Below are 21,522 nucleotides of genomic sequence, written 5' to 3'. Positions count from 1 at the left end.
CAGTGCTTTTTATTTTGAATTCAGTGTTTATTTATTTAGAATTCAGTGTTTTTTAATTTAGAATTTAGTGTAATTATTTAGAATTCAGTGTTTTTTATTTAGCATACAGTGTTTTTACTTTAGAATTCAGTGTTTTCTATTGAGAATTTGGATTTTTTTTAGAATTCAGTGTTTTTCTATTTAGAATTCAGTGCTTTTTAAATTTAGAATTTGGTGTTTTTTATTTAGACGTCAGTGCTTTTATTTAGAATTCAGTGCTTTTATTTAGAATTCAGTGCTTTTTTATTTAGAATTGAGTGTTTTTTTATTTAGAATTGAGTGTTTTTTTATTTAGAATTCAATGTCTTTATTTAGAATTCAGTGTTTTTATTTAGAATTTGTTTTTTATTTAGAATTCAGTGTTTTTTTATTTAGAATTCAGTGCCTTTTTAAATTTAGAATCCAGTGTATTTTTCTTAGTATTCAGTGGTTTATTTTTATTAGAATTGTGTTTTTTATTCAGAATTTGGTGTTTATTTATTTAGAATTCAGTGTTTATTTATTTAGAATACAGTGTTTTTTTATTTAGAATTCAGTGTATTTTTATTTAGAATTCAGTGTAATTATTTAGAATTCAGTGGTTTTTTTATTTAGAATACAGTGTTTTTAATTTAGAATTCAGTGGTTTATATTTAGAATTCAGTGTTTTGTATTGAGAACTTGGATATTTTTTTTTAGAATTCAGTGTATTTCTATCTCCAATTCAAGTCTTTTTTAATTTAGAATTTGGTGTTTTTTATTTAGACTTCAGTGTTTTTTAATTAGAATTCAGTGTTTTTCATTCAGAATTTGGTGTTTTATATGTAGAAGTCAGTGCTTTTTATTCAGAAAATTATGCTTTTTTTTAGATTTGTGTTTTTTATTAGATGTTGGCGCTTTTTTAGAATCCAGTGTTTTTAATTTAGAATTCAGTCTTTTTTTATTTAGAATTCACAGCTTTTTATTCAGAATTCAGTGCTTTTTATTTTGAATTCAGTGTTTATTTATTTAGAATTCAGTGTTTTTTAATTTAGAATTCAGTGTAATTATTTAGAATTCAGTGTTTTTTTATTTAGCATACAGTGTTTTTAATTTAGAATTCAGTGTTTTTATTTAGAATTCAGTGTTTTCTGTTGAGAATTTGGATTTTTTTTAGAATTCAGTGTTTTTCTAATTAGAATTCAGTACTTTTTAAATTTAGAATTTGGTGTTTTTTATTTAGACTTCAGTGCTTTTTATTTAGAATTCAGTGCTTTTTATTTAGAATTTAGTGTTTTTTATTTAGAATCCAGTGTATTTTTATTAGAATTCTGTGTTTTTTAATTAGAATTTGGTGTTTTTATTTAGAATTGTGTGTTTTATTTAGAATTCAGTGTTTTTTATTCAGAATTTGGTGTTTTGTATTTAGAAGTCAGTGCTTTTTATTCAGAAAATTGTGCTTTTTTTTAGATTTGTGTTTTTTATTAGATGTTGGTGCTTTTTTAGAATTCAGTGTTTTAATTTAGAATTCAGTGTTTTTTATTTAGAATTCACTGCTTTTTATTTAGAATTCAGTGCTTTTTATTTTGAATTCAGTGTTTATTTATTTAGAATTCAGTGTTTTTTAATTTAGAATTCAGTGTAATTATTTAGAATTCAGTGTTTTTTATTTAGCATACAGTGTTTTTACTTTAGAATTCAGTGTTTTCTATTGAGAATTTGGATTTTTTTAGAATTCAGTATTTTTCTATTTAAAATTCAGTGCTTTTTAAATTTAGAATTTGGTGTTTTTATTTAGACTTCAGTGCTTTTATTTAGAATTCAGTGCTTTTTTATTTAGAATTGAGTGTTTTTTTATTTAGAATTGAGTGTTTTTTATTTAGAATTGAGTGTTTTTTTATTTAGAATTCAATGTCTTTATTTAGAATTCAGTGTTTTTTATTTAGAATTTGTTTTTTATTTAGAATTCAGTGTTTTTTTATTTAGAATTCAGTGCCTTTTTAAATTTAGAATCCAGTGTATTTTTCTTAGTATTCAGTGGTTTATTTTTATTAGAATTGTGTTTTTTATTCAGAATTTGGTGTTTATTTATTTAGAATTCAGTGTTTATTTATTTAGAATACAGTGTTTTTTTATTTAGAATTCAGTGTATTTTTATTTAGAATTCAGTGTAATTATTTAGAATTCAGTGGTTTTTTATTTAGAATACAATGTTTTTAATTTATAATTCAGTGGTTTTTATTTAGAATTCAGTGTTTTGTATTGAGAACTCGGATATTTTTTTTACAATTCAGTGCTTTTCTATTTACAATTCAGTGCTTTTTTAATTTAGAATTTGTTGTTTTTTATTTAGACTTCAGTGCTTTTTATTTAGAATTCAGTGCTTTTTTATTTTGAATTCAGTGTTTTTTATTTAGAATTCACAGCTTTTTATTTAGAATTCAGTGCTTTTTATTTTGAATTCAGTGTTTATTTATTTAGAATTCAGTGTTTTCTATTGAGAATTTGGATTTTTTTTAGAATTCAGTGTTTTTCTAATTAGAATTCAGTACTTTTTTAATTTAGAATTTGGTGTTTTTTATTTAGACTTCAGTGCTTTTTATTTAGAATTCAGTGCTTTTTTATTTAGAATTCAGTGTTTTTTTATTTAGAATTTAGTGTTTTTTATTTAGAATTCAGTGTTTTTATTTAGAATTTAGTGTTTTTTATTTAGAATTTGTTTTATTATTTAGAATTGAGTGGTTTTTAATTTAGAAGTCAGTGTTTATTTAAATTTAGAATCCAGTGTATTTTTCTTAGAATTCAGTGTTTTTTTTTATTTAGAATTTTGTGTTTTTTTATTTAGAATTCAGTGTTTTTATTTAGAATTCAGTGTTTTTTATTTAGAATTCAGTGTTTTTAATTTAGAATTCATTGTTTTTATTTAGAATTCAGTTTTTTCTATTGAGAATTTGGATTTTTTTTAGAATTCAGTGTTTTTCTAATTAGAATTCAGTACTTTTTTAATTTAGAATTTGGTGTTTTTTATTTAGACTTCAGTGCTTTTTATTTAGAATTCAGTGTTTTTTATTTAGAATTTAGTGTTTTTTTATTTAGAATCCAGTGTATTTTTATTAGAATTCTGTGTTTTTTAATTAGAATTTGGTGTTTTTATTTAGAATTGTGTGTTTTATTTAGAATTCAGTGTTTTTTATTCAGAATTTGGTTTTTTGTATTTAGAAGTCAGTGCTTTTTATTCAGAAAATTGTGCTTTTTTTAGATTTGTGTTTTTTATTAGATGTTGGTGCTTTTTTAGAATCCAGTGTTTTTAATTTAGAATTCAGTGTTTTTTATTTAGAATTCACTGCTTTTTATTTAGAATTCAGTGCTTTTTTAAATTAAGAATGCAGTGTATTTTTCTTAGAATTCTGTGTTTTTTTTATTAGAATTGTGTTTTTTATTTAGAATTTAGTGTTTTTTATTTAGAATTCAGTGTTTTTTATTTAGAAGTCAGTGCTTTTTATTCAGAAAATTGTGCTTTTTTATAATTGTGTTTTTATTAGATGTTGGTGCTTTTTTAGAATTCAGTGTTTTTTTATTTAGAATTCAGTGTTTTTTTATTTAGAATTCGGTGTTTTTTAATTTAGAATTCAGTGTAATTATTTAGAATTCAGTGTTTTTTATTTAGCATACAGTGTTTTTACTTTAGAATTCAGTGTTTTTTATTTAGAATTCAGTGTTTTCTATTGAGAATTTGGATTTTTTTAGAATTCAGTGTTTTTCTATTTAGAATTCAGTGCTTTTTAAATTTAGAATTTGGTGTTTTTTATTTAGACTTCAGTGCTTTTATTTAGAATTCAGTGCATTTTTATTTAGAATTGAGTGTTTTTTTTATTTAGAATTGAGTGTTTTTTTTATTTAGAATTCAATGTCTTTATTTAGAATTCAGTGTTTTTTATTTAGAATTTGTTTTTTTATTTAGAATTCAGTGTTTTTTTATTTAGAATTCAGTTCCTTTTTAAATTTAGAATCCAGTGTATTTTTCTTAGTATTCAGTGGTTTATTTTTATTAGAATTGTGTTTTTTTATTCAGAATTTGGTGTGTTTTATTTAGAATTGAGTGTTTTTTTAGAAGTCAGTGCTTTTTATTCAGAAAATAGTGCTTTTTTAGAATTGTGTTTTTATTAGATGTTGGTGCTTTTTTAGAATTCAGTGTTTTTTGATTTAGAATTCAGTGATTTTGATTTAGAATTCAGTGCTTTTTTATTTAGAATTCAGTGTTTATTTACTTAGAATACAGTGTTTTTCATTTAGAATTCAGTGTTTTTTTATTTAGAATTCAGTGTAATTATTTAGAATTCAGTGGTTTTTTATTTAGAATACAGTGCTTTTAATTTAGAATTCAGTGGTTTTTATTTAGAATTCAGTGTTTTGTATTGAGAACTTGGATATTTTTTTTAGAATTCAGTGTTTTTCTATTTACAATTCAGTGCTTTTTTAATTTAGAATTTGGTGTTTTTCATTCAGAATTCAGTGTTTTTATTCAGAATTTGGTGTTTTTTATTTAGATTTAAGTGTTTTTTTATTTAGAATTCAGTGCTTTTTATTTAGAATTCAGTGTTTTGTATTGAGAATTTGGATTTTTTTTAGAAGTCATTCTTTTTTCTATTTAGAATTCAGTGCTTTTCAATTTAGAATTTGGTGTTTTTTATTTAGACTTCAGTGTTTTTTTATTTCGAAATCAGTGCTTTTTTATTTAGAATTTGGTGTTTTAATTTAGAATTCAGTGTTTTTTTAATTTAGAATCCAGTGTATTTTTATTAGAATTCAGTGTTTTTTAATTCGAATTTGGTGTTTTATTTAGAATTGTGTGTTTTATTTAGAATTCAGTGTGTTTTATTCAGAATTTGGTGTTTTATATTTAGAAGTCAGTGCTTTTTATTCAGAAAATTGTGCTTTTTTTAGATTTGTGTTTTTTATTAGATGTTGGTGCTTTTTTAGAATCCAGTGTTTTTAATTTAGAATTCAGTGTTTTTAATTTAGAATTCAGTGTTTTTTATTTAGAATTCAGTGCTTTTTATTTTGAATTCAGTGTTTATTTATTCAGTGTTTTTTAATTTAGATTTCAGTGTAATTATTTAGAATTCAGTGTTTTTTATTTAGCATACAGTATTTTTTAATTTAGAATTCAGTGTTTATTTATTTAGAATTCAGTGTTTATTTATTTAGAATACAGTGTTTTTCATTTAGAATTCATTGTTTTTTTATTTAGAATTCAGTGTAATTATTTAGAATTCAGTGTTTTTTTTTATTTAGAATACAGTGTTTTTTGTGTTTTTTATTAGATGTTGGTGCTTTTTTAGAATCCAGTGTTTTTAATTTAGAATTCAGTGTTTTTTATTTAGAATCCAGTGTTTTTAATTTAGAATTCAGTGTTTTTTATTTAGAATTCAGTGCTTTTTATTTTGAATTCAGTGTTTATTTAGAATTCAGTGTAATTATTTAGAATTCAGTGGTTTTTTTTATTTAGAATACAGTGTTTTTTGTGTTTTTTATTAGATGTTGGTGCTTTTTTAGAATCCAGTGTTTTTAATTTAGAATTCAGTGTTTTTTATTTAGAATTCAGTGCTTTTTATTTTGAATTCAGTGTTTATTTATTTAGAATTCAATGTTTTTTAATTTAGATTTCAGTGTAATTATTTAGAATTCAGTGTTTTTTATTTAGCATACAGTGTTTTTAATTTAGAATTCAGTGTTTTTATTTAGAATTCAGTACTTTTTTAATTTAGAATTTGGTGTTTTTTATTTAGACTTCAGTGCTTTTTATTTAGAATTCAGTGCTTTTTTATTTAGAATTCATTGTTTTTTTATTTAGAATTCAGTGTTTTTATTTAGAATTTGTTTTTTTATTTAGAATTCAGTGTTTTTTTTATTTAGAATACAGTGTTTTTTGTGTTTTTTATTAGATGTTGGTGCTTTTTTAGAATCCAGTGTTTTTAATTTAGAATTCATTGTAATTATTTAGAATTCAGTGTTTTTTTTATTTAGAATACAGTGTTTTTTGTGTTTTTTATTAGATGTTGGTGCTTTTTTAGAATCCAGTGTTTTTAATTTAGAATTCAGTGTTTTTTATTTAGAATTCAGTACTTTTTAATTTAGAATTTTGTGTTTTTTATTTAGAATTGTGTGTTTTATTTAGAATTCAGTGTTTTTTATTCAGAATTTGGTGTTTTATATTTAGAAGTCAGTGCTTTTTATGCAGAAAATTGTGCTTTTTTTAGATTTGTGTTTTTTATTAGATGTTGGTGCTTTTTTAGAATCCAGTGTTTTTCATTTAGAATTCAGTGTTTTTTTATTTAGAATTCAGTGTAATTATTTAGAATTCAGTGGTTTTTTATTTAGAATACAGTGTTTTTAATTTAGAATTCAGTGGTTTTTATTTAGAATTCAGTGTTTTGTATTGAGAACTTGGATATTTTTTTTAGAATTCAGTGTTTTTCTATTTACAATTCAGTGCTTTTTTAATTTAGAATTTGGTGTTTTTTATTCAGAATTCAGTGTTTTTTTTGTTCAGAATTTGGTGTTTTTTATTTAGAATTAAGTGTTTTTTTATTTAGAATTCAGTGTTTTTATTTAGAATTCAGTGTTTTTTATTTAGAATTCAGTGCTTTTTATTTAGAATTCGGTGTTTTGTATTGAGAATTTGGATATTTTTTTAGAAGTCATTCTTTTTCTATTTAGAATTCAGTGCTTTTCAATTTAGAATTTGGTGTTTTAATTTAGATTTCAGTGTTTTTTTTATTTAGAATTCAGTGCTTTTTAAAAAATTTGAATCCAGTGTATTTTTAGTAGAATTCAGTGTTTTTTTATTTAGAATTTGGTGTTTTTATTTAGAATTGTCTGTTTTATTTAGAATTCAGTGTTTTTTATTCAGAATTTTTTGTTTTATATTTAGAAGTCAGTGCTTTTTATGCAGAAAATTGTGCTTTTTTTAGATTTGTGTTTTTTATTAGGTGTTGGTGCTTTTTTTAGAATCCAGTGTTTTTATTTAGAATTCAGTGGTTTTTTATTTAGAATTCAGTACTTTTTAATTTAGAATTTGGTGTTTTTTATTTAGAATTGTGTGTTTTATTTAGAATTCAGTGTTTTTTATTCAGAATTTGGTGTTTTATATTTAGAAGTCAGTGCTTTTTATGCAGAAAATCTTGCTTTTTTTAGATTTGTGTTTTTTATTAGATGTTGGTGCTTTTTTAGAATCCAGTGTTTTTACTTTAGAATTCTGTGTTTTTTATTTAGAATTCAGTACTTTTTAATTTAGAATTTGGTGTTTTTTATTTAGACTTCAGTGGTTTTTATTTAGAATTCAGTGCCTTTTTATTTAGAATTCAGTGTTTTTTTATTTAGAATGTAGCGTTTTTTGATTTAGAATTCAGTGTTTTTCATTTAGAATTTGGTTTTTTTTATTTAGAATTGAGTGTTTTTTTATTTAGAATTCAATGTCTTTATTTAGAATTCAGTGTTTTTTATTTAGAATTTGTTTTTTATTTAGAATTCAGTGTTTTTTTATTTAGAATTCAGTGCCTTTTTAAATTTAGAATCCAGTGTATTTTTCTTAGTATTCAGTGGTTTATTTTTATTAGAATTGTGTTTTTTATTCAGAATTTGGTGTTTATTTATTTAGAATTCAGTGTTTATTTATTTAGAATACAGTGTTTTTTTATTTAGAATTCAGTATTTTTTTATTTAGAATTCAGTGTAATTATTTAGAATTCAGTGGTTTTTTATTTAGAATACAATGTTTTTAATTTATAATTCAGTGGTTTTTATTTAGAATTCAGTGTTTTGTATTGAGAACTCGGATATTTTTTTTTACAATTCAGTGCTTTTCTATTTACAATTGAGTGCTTTTTTAATTTAGAATTTGTTGTTTTTTATTTAGAATTCAGTGTTTTTTAATTAGAATTCAGTGTTTTTTATTCAGAATTTGGTGTTTTATATTTAGAAGTCAGTGCTTTTTATTCAGAAAATTGTGCTTTTTTTAGATTTGAGTTTTTTATTAGATGTTGGTGCTTTTTTAGAATCCAGTGTTTTTAATTTAGACTTCAGTGTTTTTTACTTAGAATTCACAGCTTTTTATTTAGAATTCAGTGCTTTTTATTTTGAATTCAGTGTATATTTATTTAGAATTCAGTGTTTTCTATTGAGAATTTGGATTTTTTTTAGAATTCAGTGTTTTTCTAATTAGAATTCAGTACTTTTTTTAATTTAGAATTTGGTGTTTTTTATTTAGACTTCAGTGCTTTTTATTTAGAATTCAGTGCTTTTTTATTTAGAATTCAGTGCTTTTTATTTAGAATTCAGTGCTTTTTTATTTAGAATTCAGTGTTTTTTTATTTAGAATTTAGTGTTTTTTTATTTAGAATTCAGTGTTTTTATTTAGAATTCAGTGTTTTTTATTTAGAATTTGTTTTTTTATTTAGAATTGAGTGGTTTTTAATTTAGAAGTCAGTGTTTTTTTAAATTTAGAATCCAGTGTATTTTTCTTAGAATTCAGTGTTTTTTTTATTTAGAATTTTGTGTTTTTTTTATTTAGAATTCAGTGTTTTTTATTTAGAAGCCAGTGCTTTTTATTCAGAAAATTGTGCTTTTTTTTAGATTTGAGTTTTTTATTAGATGTTGGCGCTTTTTTAGAATCCAGTGTTTTTAATTTAGACTTCTGTGTTTTTAATTTAGAATTCAGTGCTTTTTATTTTGAATTCAGTGTTTATTTATATAGAATTCAATGTTTTCTATTGAGAATTTGGATTTTTTTTAGAATTCAGTGTTTTTCTAATTAGAATTCAGTACTTTTTTAATTTAGAATTTGGTGTTTTTTATTTAGACTTCAGTGCTTTTTATTTAGAATTCAGTGTTTTTAATTTAGAATTCAGTGTTTTTATTTAGAATTCAGTTTTTTCTATTGAGAATTTGGATTTTTTTTAGAATTCAGTGTTTTTCTAATTAGAATTCAGTACTTTTTTAATTTAGAATTTGGTGTTTTTTATTTAGACTTCAGTGCTTTTTATTTAGAATTCAGTGTTTTTTATTTAGAATTTAGTGTTTTTTTATTTAGAATCCAGTGTATTTTTATTAGAATTCTGTGTTTTTTAATTAGAATTTGGTGTTTTTATTTAGAATTGTGTGTTTTATTTAGAATTCAGTGTTTTTTATTCAGAATTTGGTTTTTTGTATTTAGAAGTCAGTGCTTTTTATTCAGAAAATTGTGCTTTTTTTTAGATTTGTGTTTTTTATTAGATGTTGGTGCTTTTTTAGAATCCAGTGTTTTTAATTTAGAATTCAGTGTTTTTTATTTAGAATTCACTGCTTTTTATTTAGAATTCAGTGCTTTTTTAAATTAAGAATGCAGTGTATTTTTCTTAGAATTCTGTGTTTTTTTTATTAGAATTGTGTTTTTATTTAGAATTTAGTGTTTTTTATTTAGAATTCAGTGTTTTTTATTTAGAAGTCAGTGCTTTTTATTCAGAAAATTGTGCTTTTTTATAATTGTGTTTTTATTAGATGTTGGTGCTTTTTTAGAATTCAGTGTTTTTTTATTTAGAATTCAGTGTTTATTTAGAATTCAGTGTTTTTTAATTTAGAATTCAGTGTAATTATTTAGAATTCAGTGTTTTTTATTTAGCATACAGTGTTTTTACTTTAGAATTCAGTGTTTTTTATTTAGAATTCAGTGTTTTCTATTGAGAATTTGGATTTTTTTAGAATTCAGTGTTTTTCTATTTAGAATTCAGTGCTTTTTAAATTTAGAATTTGGTGTTTTTTATTTAGACTTCAGTGCTTTTATTTAGAATTCAGTGCATTTTTATTTAGAATTGAGTGTTTTTTTATTTAGAATTGAGTGTTTTTTTTATTTAGAATTCAATGTCTTTATTTAGAATTCAGTGTTTTTTATTTAGAATTTGTTTTTTTATTTAGAATTCAGTGTTTTTTATTTAGAATTCAGTTCCTTTTTAAATTTAGAATCCAGTGTATTTTTCTTAGTATTCAGTGGTTTATTTTTATTAGAATTGTGTTTTTTTATTCAGAATTTGGTGTGTTTTATTTAGAATTGAGTGTTTTTTTAGAAGTCAGTGCTTTTTATTCAGAAAATTGTGCTTTTTTAGAATTGTGTTTTTATTAGATGTTGGTGCTTTTTTTAGAATTCAGTGTTTTTTTATTTAGAATTCAGTGATTTTGATTTAGAATTCAGTGCTTTTTTATTTAGAATTCAGTGTTTATTTATTTAGAATTCAGTGTTTATTTACTTAGAATACAGTGTTTTTCATTTAGAATTCAGTGTTTTTTTATTTAGAATTCAGTGTAATTATTTAGAATTCAGTGGTTTTTTATTTAGAATACAGTGCTTTTAATTTAGAATTCAGTAGTTTTTATTTAGAATTCAGTGTTTTGTATTGAGAACTTGGATATTTTTTTAGAATTCAGTGTTTTTCTATTTACAATTCAGTGCTTTTTTAATTTAGAATTTGGTGTTTTTCATTCAGAATTCAGTGTTTTTATTCAGAATTTGGTGTTTTTTATTTAGATTTAAGTGTTTTTTTATTTAGAATTCAGTGCTTTTTATTTAGAATTCAGTGTTTTGTATTGAGAATTTGGATTTTTTTTAGAAGTCATTCTTTTTCTATTTAGAATTCAGTGCTTTTCAATTTAGAATTTGGTGTTTTTTATTTAGACTTCAGTGTTTTTTTATTTCGAAATCAGTGCTTTTTTATTTAGAATTTGGTGTTTTAATTTAGAATTCAGTGTTTTTTTAATTTAGAATCCAGTGTATTTTTATTAGAATTCAGTGTTTTTTAATTCGAATTTGGTGTTTTTATTTAGAATTGTGTGTTTTATTTAGAATTCAGTGTGTTTTATTCAGAATTTGGTGTTTTATATTTAGAAGTCAGTGCTTTTTATTCAGAAAATTGTGCTTTTTTAGATTTGTGTTTTTTATTAGATGTTGGTGCTTTTTTAGAATTCAGTGTTTTTAATTTAGAATTCAGTGTTTTTAATTTAGAATTCAGTGTTTTTTATTTAGAATTCAGTGCTTTTTATTTTGAATTCAGTGTTTATTTATTCAGTGTTTTTTAATTTAGATTTCAGTGTAATTATTTAGAATTCAGTGTTTTTTATTTAGCATACAGTATTTTTTAATTTAGAATTCAGTGTTTATTTATTTAGAATTCAGTGTTTATTTATTTAGAATACAGTGTTTTTCATTTAGAATTCATTGTTTTTTTATTTAGAATTCAGTGTAATTATTTAGAATTCAGTGTTTTTTTTATTTAGAATACAGTGTTTTTTGTGTTTTTTATTAGATGTTGGTGCTTTTTTAGAATCCAGTGTTTTTAATTTAGAATTCAGTGTTTTTTATTTAGAATCCAGTGTTTTTAATTTAGAATTCAGTGTTTTTTATTTAGAATTCAGTGCTTTTTATTTTGAATTCAGTGTTTATTTAGAATTCAGTGTAATTATTTAGAATTCAGTGGTTTTTTTTATTTAGAATACAGTGTTTTTTGTGTTTTTTTTTAGATGTTGGTGCTTTTTTAGAATCCAGTGTTTTTAATTTAGAATTCAGTGTTTTTTATTTAGAATTCAGTGCTTTTTATTTTGAATTCAGTGTTTATTTATTTAGAATTCAGTGTTTTTTAATTTAGATTTCAGTGTAATTATTTAGAATTCAGTGTTTTTTATTTAGCATACAGTGTTTTTAATTTAGAATTCAGTGTTTTTATTTAGAATTCAGTACTTTTTTAATTTAGAATTTGGTGTTTTTTATTTAGACTTCAGTGCTTTTTATTTAGAATTCAGTGCTTTTTTATTTAGAATTCAGTGTTTTTTTATTTAGAATTCAGTGTTTTTATTTAGAATTTGTTTTTTTATTTAGAATTCAGTGTAATTATTTAGAATTCAGTGTTTTTTTTATTTAGAATACAGTGTTTTTTGTGTTTTTTATTAGATGTTGGTGCTTTTTTAGAATCCAGTGTTTTTAATTTAGAATTCATTGTAATTATTTAGAATTCAGTGTTTTTTTATTTAGAATACAGTGTTTTTTGTGTTTTTTATTAGATGTTGGTGCTTTTTTAGAATCCAGTGTTTTTAATTTAGAATTCAGTGTTTTTTATTTAGAATTCAGTACTTTTTAATTTAGAATTTTGTGTTTTTTATTTAGAATTGTGTGTTTTATTTAGAATTCAGTGTTTTTTATTCAGAAAATTGTGCTTTTTTTAGATTTGTGTTTTTTATTAGATGTTGGTGCTTTTTTAGAATCCAGTGTTTTTCATTTAGAATTCAGTGTTTTTTTATTTAGAATTCAGTGTAATTATTTAGAATTCAGTGGTTTTTTATTTAGAATACAGTGTTTTTAATTTAGAATTCAGTGGTTTTTATTTAGAATTCAGTGTTTTGTATTGAGAACTTGTATATTTTTTTTAGAATTCAGTGTTTTTCTATTTACAATTCAGTGCTTTTTTAATTTAGAATTTGGTGTTTTTTATTCAGAATTCAGTGTTTTTTTTGTTCAGAATTTGGTGTTTTTTATTTAGAATTAAGTGTTTTTTTATTTAGAATTCAGTGTTTTTATTTAGAATTCAGTGTTTTTTATTTAGAATTCAGTGCTTTTTATTTAGAATTCGGTGTTTTGTATTGAGAATTTGGATATTTTTTTAGAAGTCATTCTTTTTCTATTTAGAATTCAGTGCTTTTCAATTTAGAATTTGGTGTTTTAATTTAGATTTCAGTGTTTTTTTTTATTTAGAATTCAGTGCTTTTTAAAAAATTTGAATCCAGTGTATTTTTAGTAGAATTCAGTGTTTTTTTATTTAGAATTTGGTGTTTTTATTTAGAATTGTCTGTTTTATTTAGAATTCAGTGTTTTTTATTCAGAATTTGGTGTTTTATATTTAGAAGTCAGTGCTTTTTATGCAGAAAATTGTGCTTTTTTTAGATTTGTGTTTTTTATTAGATGTTGGTGCTTTTTTAGAATCCAGTGTTTTTACTTTAGAATTCTGTGTTTTTTATTTAGAATTCAGTACTTTTTAATTTAGAATTTGGTGTTTTTTATTTAGACTTCAGTGGTTTTTATTTAGAATTCAGTGCCTTTTTATTTAGAATTCAGTGTTTTTTTATTTAGAATGTAGTGTTTTTTGATTTAGAATTCAGTGTTTTTCATTTAGAATTTGTTTTTTTTTATTTAGAATTGAGAGGTTTTTAATTTAGAAGTAAGTGCTTTTTTAAATTTAGAATCCAGTGTATTTTTCTTAGAATTCAGAGTTTTTTTATTTAGAATTTTGTTTTTTTTTTAATTTAGAATTCAGTGTTTTTATTTAGAATTCAGTGTTTTTCATTTAGAATTTGTTTTTTTTATTTAGAATTGAGTGGTTTTAAATTTAGAAGTCAGTGCTTTTTTAAATTTAGAATCCAGTGTATTTTTCTTAGAATTCAGTGTTTTTTTATTTAGAATTTTGTGTTGTTTTTTTATTTAGAATTCAGTGTTTTTATTTAGAATTCAGTGTTTTTTTATTTAGAAGTCAATGTTTTTTATTCGGAAAATTGTGCTTTTTTAGAATTGTGTTTTTATTAGATGTTGGTGCTTTTTTAGAATTCAGTTGGTTTTATTTAGAATTCAGTGCTTTTTTATTTAGAATTCAGTGTTTATTTATTTAGAATTCAGCGTTTATTTATTTAGAATACACTGTTTTTCATTTAGAATTCAGTGTTTTTTTATTTAGAATTCAGTGTAATTATTTAGAATTCAGTGGTTTTTTATTTAGAATACAGTGTTTTTAATTTAGAATTCAGTGGTTTTTATTTAGAATTCAGTGTTTTGTATTGAGAACTTGGATATTTTTTTTAGAATTCAGTGTTTTTCTATTTACAATTCAGTGCTTTTTTAATTTAGAATTTGGTGTTTTTTATTCAGAATTCAGTGTTTTTTTTTGTTCAGAATTTGGTGTTTTTTATTTAGAATTAAGTGTTTTTTATTTAGAATTCAGTGTTTTTAATTTAGAAATCAGTGTATTTTATTTAGAATTCAGTGCTTTTTATTTAGAATTCGGTGTTTTGTATTGAGAATTTGGATATTTTTTTTAGAAGTCATTCTTTTTCTATTTAGAATTCAGTGCTTTTCAATTTAGAATTTGGTGTTTTTTATTTAGACTTCAGTGTTTTTTTTATTTCGAAATCAGTGCTTTTTTATTTAGAATTTGGTGTTTTAATTTAGAATTCAGTGTTTTTTTTATTTAGAATTCAGTGCTGTTTTAATTTAGAATCCAGTGTATTTTTATTAGAATTCAGTGTTTTTAATTAGAATTTGGTGTTTTTATTTAGAATTGTGTGTTTTATTTAGAATTCAGTGCTTTTTATTTAGAATTCAGTGCTTTTTATTTAGAATTCAGTGTTTATTTATTTAGAATTCAGTGTTTTTTAATTTAGAATTCAGTGTAATTATTTAGAATTCAGTGTTTTTTATTTAGCATACAGTGTTTTTAATTTAGAATTCAGTGTTTTTATTTAGAATTCAGTACTTATTTAATTTAGAATTTGGTGTTTTTTATTTAGACTTCAGTGCTTTTTATTTAGAATTCAGTACTTTTTTATTTAGAATTCAGTGTTTTTTTATTTAGAATTTAGTGTATTTTTATTTTGAATTGAGTGGTTTTTAATTTAGAAGTCAGTGCTTTTTTAAATTTAGAATCCAGTGTATTTTTCTTAGAATTCAGTGTTTTTTTACTTAGAATTTTGTGTTTTTTTATTTAGAATTCAGTGTTTTTATTTAGATTTCAGTGTTTTTTATTTAGAAATCAGTGCTTTTTATTCAGAAAATTGTGCTTTTTTTAGAATAGTGTTTTTATTAGATGTTGGTGCTTTTTTAGAATTCAGTGTTTTTTATTTAGAATTCAGTGCTTTTTTAATTAGAATTCAGTGTTTATTTATTTAGAATTCAGTGTTTATTTATTTAGAATTCAGTGTAATTATTTAGAATTCAGTGGTTTTTTTATTTAGAATACAATGTTTTTAATTTATAATTCAGTGGTTTTTATTTAGAATTCAGTGTTTTGTATTGAGAACTCGGATATTTTTTTTAGAATTCAGTGTTTTTCTATTTACAATTCAGTGCTTTTTTAATTTAGAATTTGTTGTTTTTTATTTAGAATTCAGTGTTTTTTAATTAGAATTCAGTGTTTTTTATTCAGAATTTGGTGTTTTATATTTAGAAGTCAGTGCTTTTTATTCAGAAAATTGTGCTTTTTTTAGATTTGAGTTTTTTATTAGATGTTGGCGCTTTTTTAGAATCCAGTGTTTTTAATTTAGACTTCAGTGTTTTTTACTTAGAATTCACAGCTTTTTATTTAGAATTCAGTGCTTTTTATTTTGAATTCAGTGTATATTTATTTAGAATTCAGTGTTTTCTATTGAGAATTTGGATTTTTTTTAGAATTCAGTGTTTTTCTAATTAGAATTCAGTACTTTTTTTAATTTAGAATTTGGTGTTTTTTATTTAGACTTCAGTGCTTTTTATTTAGAATTCAGTGCTTTTTTATTTAGAATTCAGTGCTTTTTATTTAGAATTCAGTGCTTTTTTATTTAGAATTCAGTGTTTTTTTATTTAGAATTTAGTGTTTTTTTATTTAGAATTCAGTGTTTTTATTTAGAATTCAGTGTTTTTTATTTAGAATTTGTTTTTTTATTTAGAATTGAGTGGTTTTTAATTTAGAAGTCAGTGTTTTTTTAAATTTAGAATCCAGTGTATTTTTCTTAGAATTCAGTGTTTTTTTTATTTAGAATTTTGTGTTTTTTTTTATTTAGAATTCAGTGTTTTTTATTTAGAAGCCAGTGCTTTTTATTCAGAAAATTGTGCTTTTTTTTAGATTTGAGTTTTTTATTAGATGTTGGCGCTTTTTTAGAATCCAGTGTTTTTAATTTAGACTTCTGTGTTTTTAATTTAGAATTCAGTGCTTTTTATTTTGAATTCAGTGTTTATTTATATAGAATTCAGTGTTTTCTATTGAGAATTTGGATTTTTTTTAGAATTCAGTGTTTTTCTAATTAGAATTCAGTACTTTTTTAATTTAGAATTTGGTGTTTTTTATTTAGACTTCAGTGCTTTTTATTTAGAATTCAGTGCTTTTTTATTTAGAATTCAGTGCTTTTTATTTAGAATTCAGTGCTTTTTATTTTGAATTCAGTGTTTATTTAGAATTCAGTGTAATTATTTAGAATTCAGTGGTTTTTTTTATTTAGAATACAGTGTTTTTTGTGTTTTTTTTAGATGTTGGTGCTTTTTTAGAATCCAGTGTTTTTAATTTAGAATTCAGTGTTTTTTATTTAGAATTCAGTGCTTTTTATTTTGAATTCAGTGTTTATTTATTTAGAATTCAGTGTTTTTTAATTTAGATTTCAGTGTAATTATTTAGAATTCAGTGTTTTTTATTTAGCATACAGTGTTTTTAATTTAGAATTCAGTGTTTTTATTTAGAATTCAGTACTTTTTTAATTTAGAATTTGGTGTTTTTTATTTAGACTTCAGTGCTTTTTATTTAGAATTCAGTGCTTTTTTATTTAGAATTCAGTGTTTTTTTATTTAGAATTCAGTGTTTTTATTTAGAATTTGTTTTTTTATTTAGAATTCAGTGTAATTATTTAGAATTCAGTGTTTTTTTTATTTAGAATACAGTGTTTTTTGTGTTTTTTATTAGATGTTGGTGCTTTTTTAGAATCCAGTGTTTTTAATTTAGAATTCATTGTAATTATTTAGAATTCAGTGTTTTTTTATTTAGAATACAGTGTTTTTTGTGTTTTTTATTAGATGTTGGTGCTTTTTTAGAATCCAGTGTTTTTAATTTAGAATTCAGTGTTTTTTATTTAGAATTCAGTACTTTTTAATTTAGAATTTTGTGTTTTTTATTTAGAATTGTGTGTTTTATTTAGAATTCAGTGTTTTTTATTCAGAATTTGGTGTTTTATATTTAGAAATCAGTGCTTTTTATGCAGAAAATTGTGCTTTTTTTAGATTTGTGTTTTTTATTAGATGTTGGTGCTTTTTTAGAATCCAGTGTTTTTCATTTAGAATTCAGTGTTTTTTTATTTAGAATTCAGTGTAATTATTTAGAATTCAGTGGTTTTTTATTTAGAATACAGTGTTTTTAATTTAGAATTCAGTGGTTTTTATTTAGAATTCAGTGTTTTGTATTGAGAACTTGTATATTTTTTTTAGAATTCAGTGTTTTTCTATTTACAATTCAGTGCTTTTTTAATTTAGAATTTGGTGTTTTTTATTCAGAATTCAGTGTTTTTTTTGTTCAGAATTTGGTGTTTTTTATTTAGAATTAAGTGTTTTTTTATTTAGAATTCAGTGTTTTTATTTAGAATTCAGTGTTTTTTATTTAGAATTCAGTGCTTTTTATTTAGAATTCGGTGTTTTGTATTGAGAATTTGGATATTTTTTTAGAAGTCATTCTTTTTCTATTTAGAATTCAGTGCTTTTCAATTTAGAATTTGGTGTTTTAATTTAGATTTCAGTGTTTTTTTTTATTTAGAATTCAGTGCTTTTTAAAAAATTTGAATCCAGTGTATTTTTAGTAGAATTCAGTGTTTTTTTATTTAGAATTTGGTGTTTTTATTTAGAATTGTCTGTTTTATTTAGAATTCAGTGTTTTTTATTCAGAATTTGGTGTTTTATATTTAGAAGTCAGTGCTTTTTATGCAGAAAATTGTGCTTTTTTTAGATTTGTGTTTTTTATTAGATGTTGGTGCTTTTTTAGAATCCAGTGTTTTTACTTTAGAATTCTGTGTTTTTTATTTAGAATTCAGTACTTTTTAATTTAGAATTTGGTGTTTTTTATTTAGACTTCAGTGGTTTTTATTTAGAATTCAGTGCCTTTTTATTTAGAATTCAGTGTTTTTTTATTTAGAATGTAGTGTTTTTTGATTTAGAATTCAGTGTTTTTCATTTAGAATTTGGTTTTTTTTATTTAGAATTGAGAGGTTTTTAATTTAGAAGTAAGTGCTTTTTTAAATTTAGAATCCAGTGTATTTTTCTTAGAATTCAGAGTTTTTTTATTTAGAATTTTGTTTTTTTTTTTTATTTAGAATTCAGTGTTTTTATTTAGAATTCAGTGTTTTTCATTTAGAATTTTTTTTTTTTTATTTAGAATTGAGTGGTTTTAAATTTAGAAGTCAGTGCTTTTTTAAATTTAGAATCCAGTGTATTTTTCTTAGAATTCAGTGTTTTTTTATTTAGAATTTTGTGTTGTTTTTTTATTTAGAATTCAGTGTTTTTATTTAGAATTCAGTGTTTTTTTATTTAGAAGTCAATGTTTTTTATTCGGAAAATTGTGCTTTTTTAGAATTGTGTTTTTATTAGATGTTGGTGCTTTTTTAGAATTCAGTTGGTTTTATTTAGAATTCAGTGCTTTTTTATTTAGAATTCAGTGTTTATTTATTTAGAATTCAGCGTTTATTTATTTAGAATACACTGTTTTTCATTTAGAATTCAGTGTTTTTTTATTTAGAATTCAGTGTAATTATTTAGAATTCAGTGGTTTTTTATTTAGAATACAGTGTTTTTAATTTAGAATTCAGTGGTTTTTATTTAGAATTCAGTGTTTTGTATTGAGAACTTGGATATTTTTTTTAGAATTCAGTGTTTTTCTATTTACAATTCAGTGCTTTTTTAATTTAGAATTTGGTGTTTTTTATTCAGAATTCAGTGTTTTTTTTTGTTCAGAATTTGGTGTTTTTTATTTAGAATTAAGTGTTTTTTATTTAGAATTCAGTGTTTTTAATTTAGAAATCAGTGTATTTTATTTAGAATTCAGTGCTTTTTATTTAGAATTCGGTGTTTTGTATTGAGAATTTGGATATTTTTTTTAGAAGTCATTCTTTTTCTATTTAGAATTCAGTGCTTTTCAATTTAGAATTTGGTGTTTTTTATTTAGACTTCAGTGTTTTTTTTATTTCGAAATCAGTGCTTTTTTATTTAGAATTTGGTGTTTTAATTTAGAATTCAGTGTTTTTTTTATTTAGAATTCAGTGCTGTTTTAATTTAGAATCCAGTGTATTTTTATTAGAATTCAGTGTTTTTAATTAGAATTTGGTGTTTTTATTTAGAATTGTGTGTTTTATTTAGAATTCAGTGCTTTTTATTTAGAATTCAGTGCTTTTTATTTAGAATTCAGTGTTTATTTATTTAGAATTCAGTGTTTTTTAATTTAGAATTCAGTGTAATTATTTAGAATTCAGTGTTTTTTATTTAGCATACAGTGTTTTTAATTTAGAATTCAGTGTTTTTATTTAGAATTCAGTACTTATTTAATTTAGAATTTGGTGTTTTTTATTTAGACTTCAGTGCTTTTTATTTAGAATTCAGTACTTTTTTATTTAGAATTCAGTGTTTTTTTATTTAGAATTTAGTGTATTTTTATTTTGAATTCAGTGTTTTTATTTAGAATTCAGTGTTTTTTATTTAGAATTTGTTTTTTTTATTTAGAATTGAGTGGTTTTTAATTTAGAAGTCAGTGCTTTTTTAAATTTAGAATCCAGTGTATTTTTCTTAGAATTCAGTGTTTTTTTACTTAGAATTTTGTGTTTTTTTATTTAGAATTCAGTGTTTTTATTTAGATTTCAGTGTTTTTTATTTAGAAATCAGTGCTTTTTATTCAGAAAATTGTGCTTTTTTTAGAATAGTGTTTTTATTAGATGTTGGTGCTTTTTTAGAATTCAGTGTTTTTTATTTAGAATTCAGTGCTTTTTTAATTAGAATTCAGTGTTTATTTATTTAGAATTCAGTGTTTATTTATTTAGAATTCAGTGTAATTATTTAGAATTCAGTGGTTTTTTTATTTAGAATACAATGTTTTTAATTTATAATTCAGTGGTTTTTATTTAGAATTCAGTGTTTTGTATTGAGAACTCGGATATTTTTTTTAGAATTCAGTGTTTTTCTATTTACAATTCAGTGCTTTTTTAATTTAGAATTTGTTGTTTTTTATTTAGAATTCAGTGTTTTTTAATTAGAATTCAGTGTTTTTTATTCAGAATTTGGTGTTTTATATTTAGAAGTCAGTGCTTTTTATTCAGAAAATTGTGCTTTTTTTAGATTTGAGTTTTTTATTAGATGTTGGCGCTTTTTTAGAATCCAGTGTTTTTAATTTAGACTTCAGTGTTTTTTACTTAGAATTCACAGCTTTTTATTTAGAATTCAGTGCTTTTTATTTTGAATTCAGTGTATATTTATTTAGAATTCAGTGTTTTCTATTGAGAATTTGGATTTTTTTTAGAATTCAGTGTTTTTCTAATTAGAATTCAGTACTTTTTTTAATTTAGAATTTGGTGTTTTTTATTTAGACTTCAGTGCTTTTTATTTAGAATTCAGTGCTTTTTTATTTAGAATTCAGTGCTTTTTATTTAGAATTCAGTGCTTTTTTATTTAGAATTCAGTGTTTTTTTATTTAGAATTTAGTGTTTTTTTATTTAGAATTCAGTGTTTTTATTTAGAATTCAGTGTTTTTTATTTAGAATTTGTTTTTTTATTTAGAATTGAGTGGTTTTTAATTTAGAAGTCAGTGTTTTTTTAAATTTAGAATCCAGTGTATTTTTCTTAGAATTCAGTGTTTTTTTTATTTAGAATTTTGTGTTTTTTTTTATTTAGAATTCAGTGTTTTTTATTTAGAAGCCAGTGCTTTTTATTCAGAAAATTGTGCTTTTTTTTAGATTTGAGTTTTTTATTAGATGTTGGCGCTTTTTTAGAATCCAGTGTTTTTAATTTAGACTTCTGTGTTTTTAATTTAGAATTCAGTGCTTTTTATTTTGAATTCAGTGTTTATTTATATAGAATTCAGTGTTTTCTATTGAGAATTTGGATTTTTTTTAGAATTCAGTGTTTTTCTAATTAGAATTCAGTACTTTTTTAATTTAGAATTTGGTGTTTTTTATTTAGACTTCAGTGCTTTTTATTTAGAATTCAGTGCTTTTTTATTTAGAATTCAGTGCTTTTTATTTAGAATTCAGTGCTTTTTTATTTAGAATTCAGTGTTTTTTTATTTAGAATTTAGTGTTTTTTATTTAGAATTCAGTGTTTTTATTTAGAATTCAGTGTTTTTTATTTAGAATTTGTTTTTTTATTTAGAATTGAGTGGTTTTTAATTTAGAAGTCAGTGTTTTTTTAAATTTAGAATCCAGTGTATTTTTCTTAGAATTCAGTGTTTTTTTTATTTAGAATTTTGTGTTTTTTTATTTAGAATTCAGTGTTTTTATTTAAAAGTCAGTGCTTTTTAATCAGAAAATTGTGCTTTTTTTAGAATTGTGTTTTTATTAGATGTTGGTGCTTTTTTAGAATTCAGTGTTTTTTATTTAGAATTCAGTGCTTTTTTATTTAGAATTCAGTGTTTATTTATTTAGAATTCAGTGTTTATTTATTTAGAATACAGTGTTTTTCATTTAGAATTCAGTGTTTTTTATGTAGAATTCAGTGTAATTATTTAGAACAGTGGTTTTTTATTTAGAATACAG

The sequence above is a fragment of the Nothobranchius furzeri genome, chromosome 10 (genome assembly GCF_043380555.1).
Source record: "Nothobranchius furzeri strain GRZ-AD chromosome 10, NfurGRZ-RIMD1, whole genome shotgun sequence".
Taxonomy (NCBI): domain Eukaryota; kingdom Metazoa; phylum Chordata; class Actinopteri; order Cyprinodontiformes; family Nothobranchiidae; genus Nothobranchius; species Nothobranchius furzeri.
Note: the sequence above shows the minus strand (reverse complement) of the source record.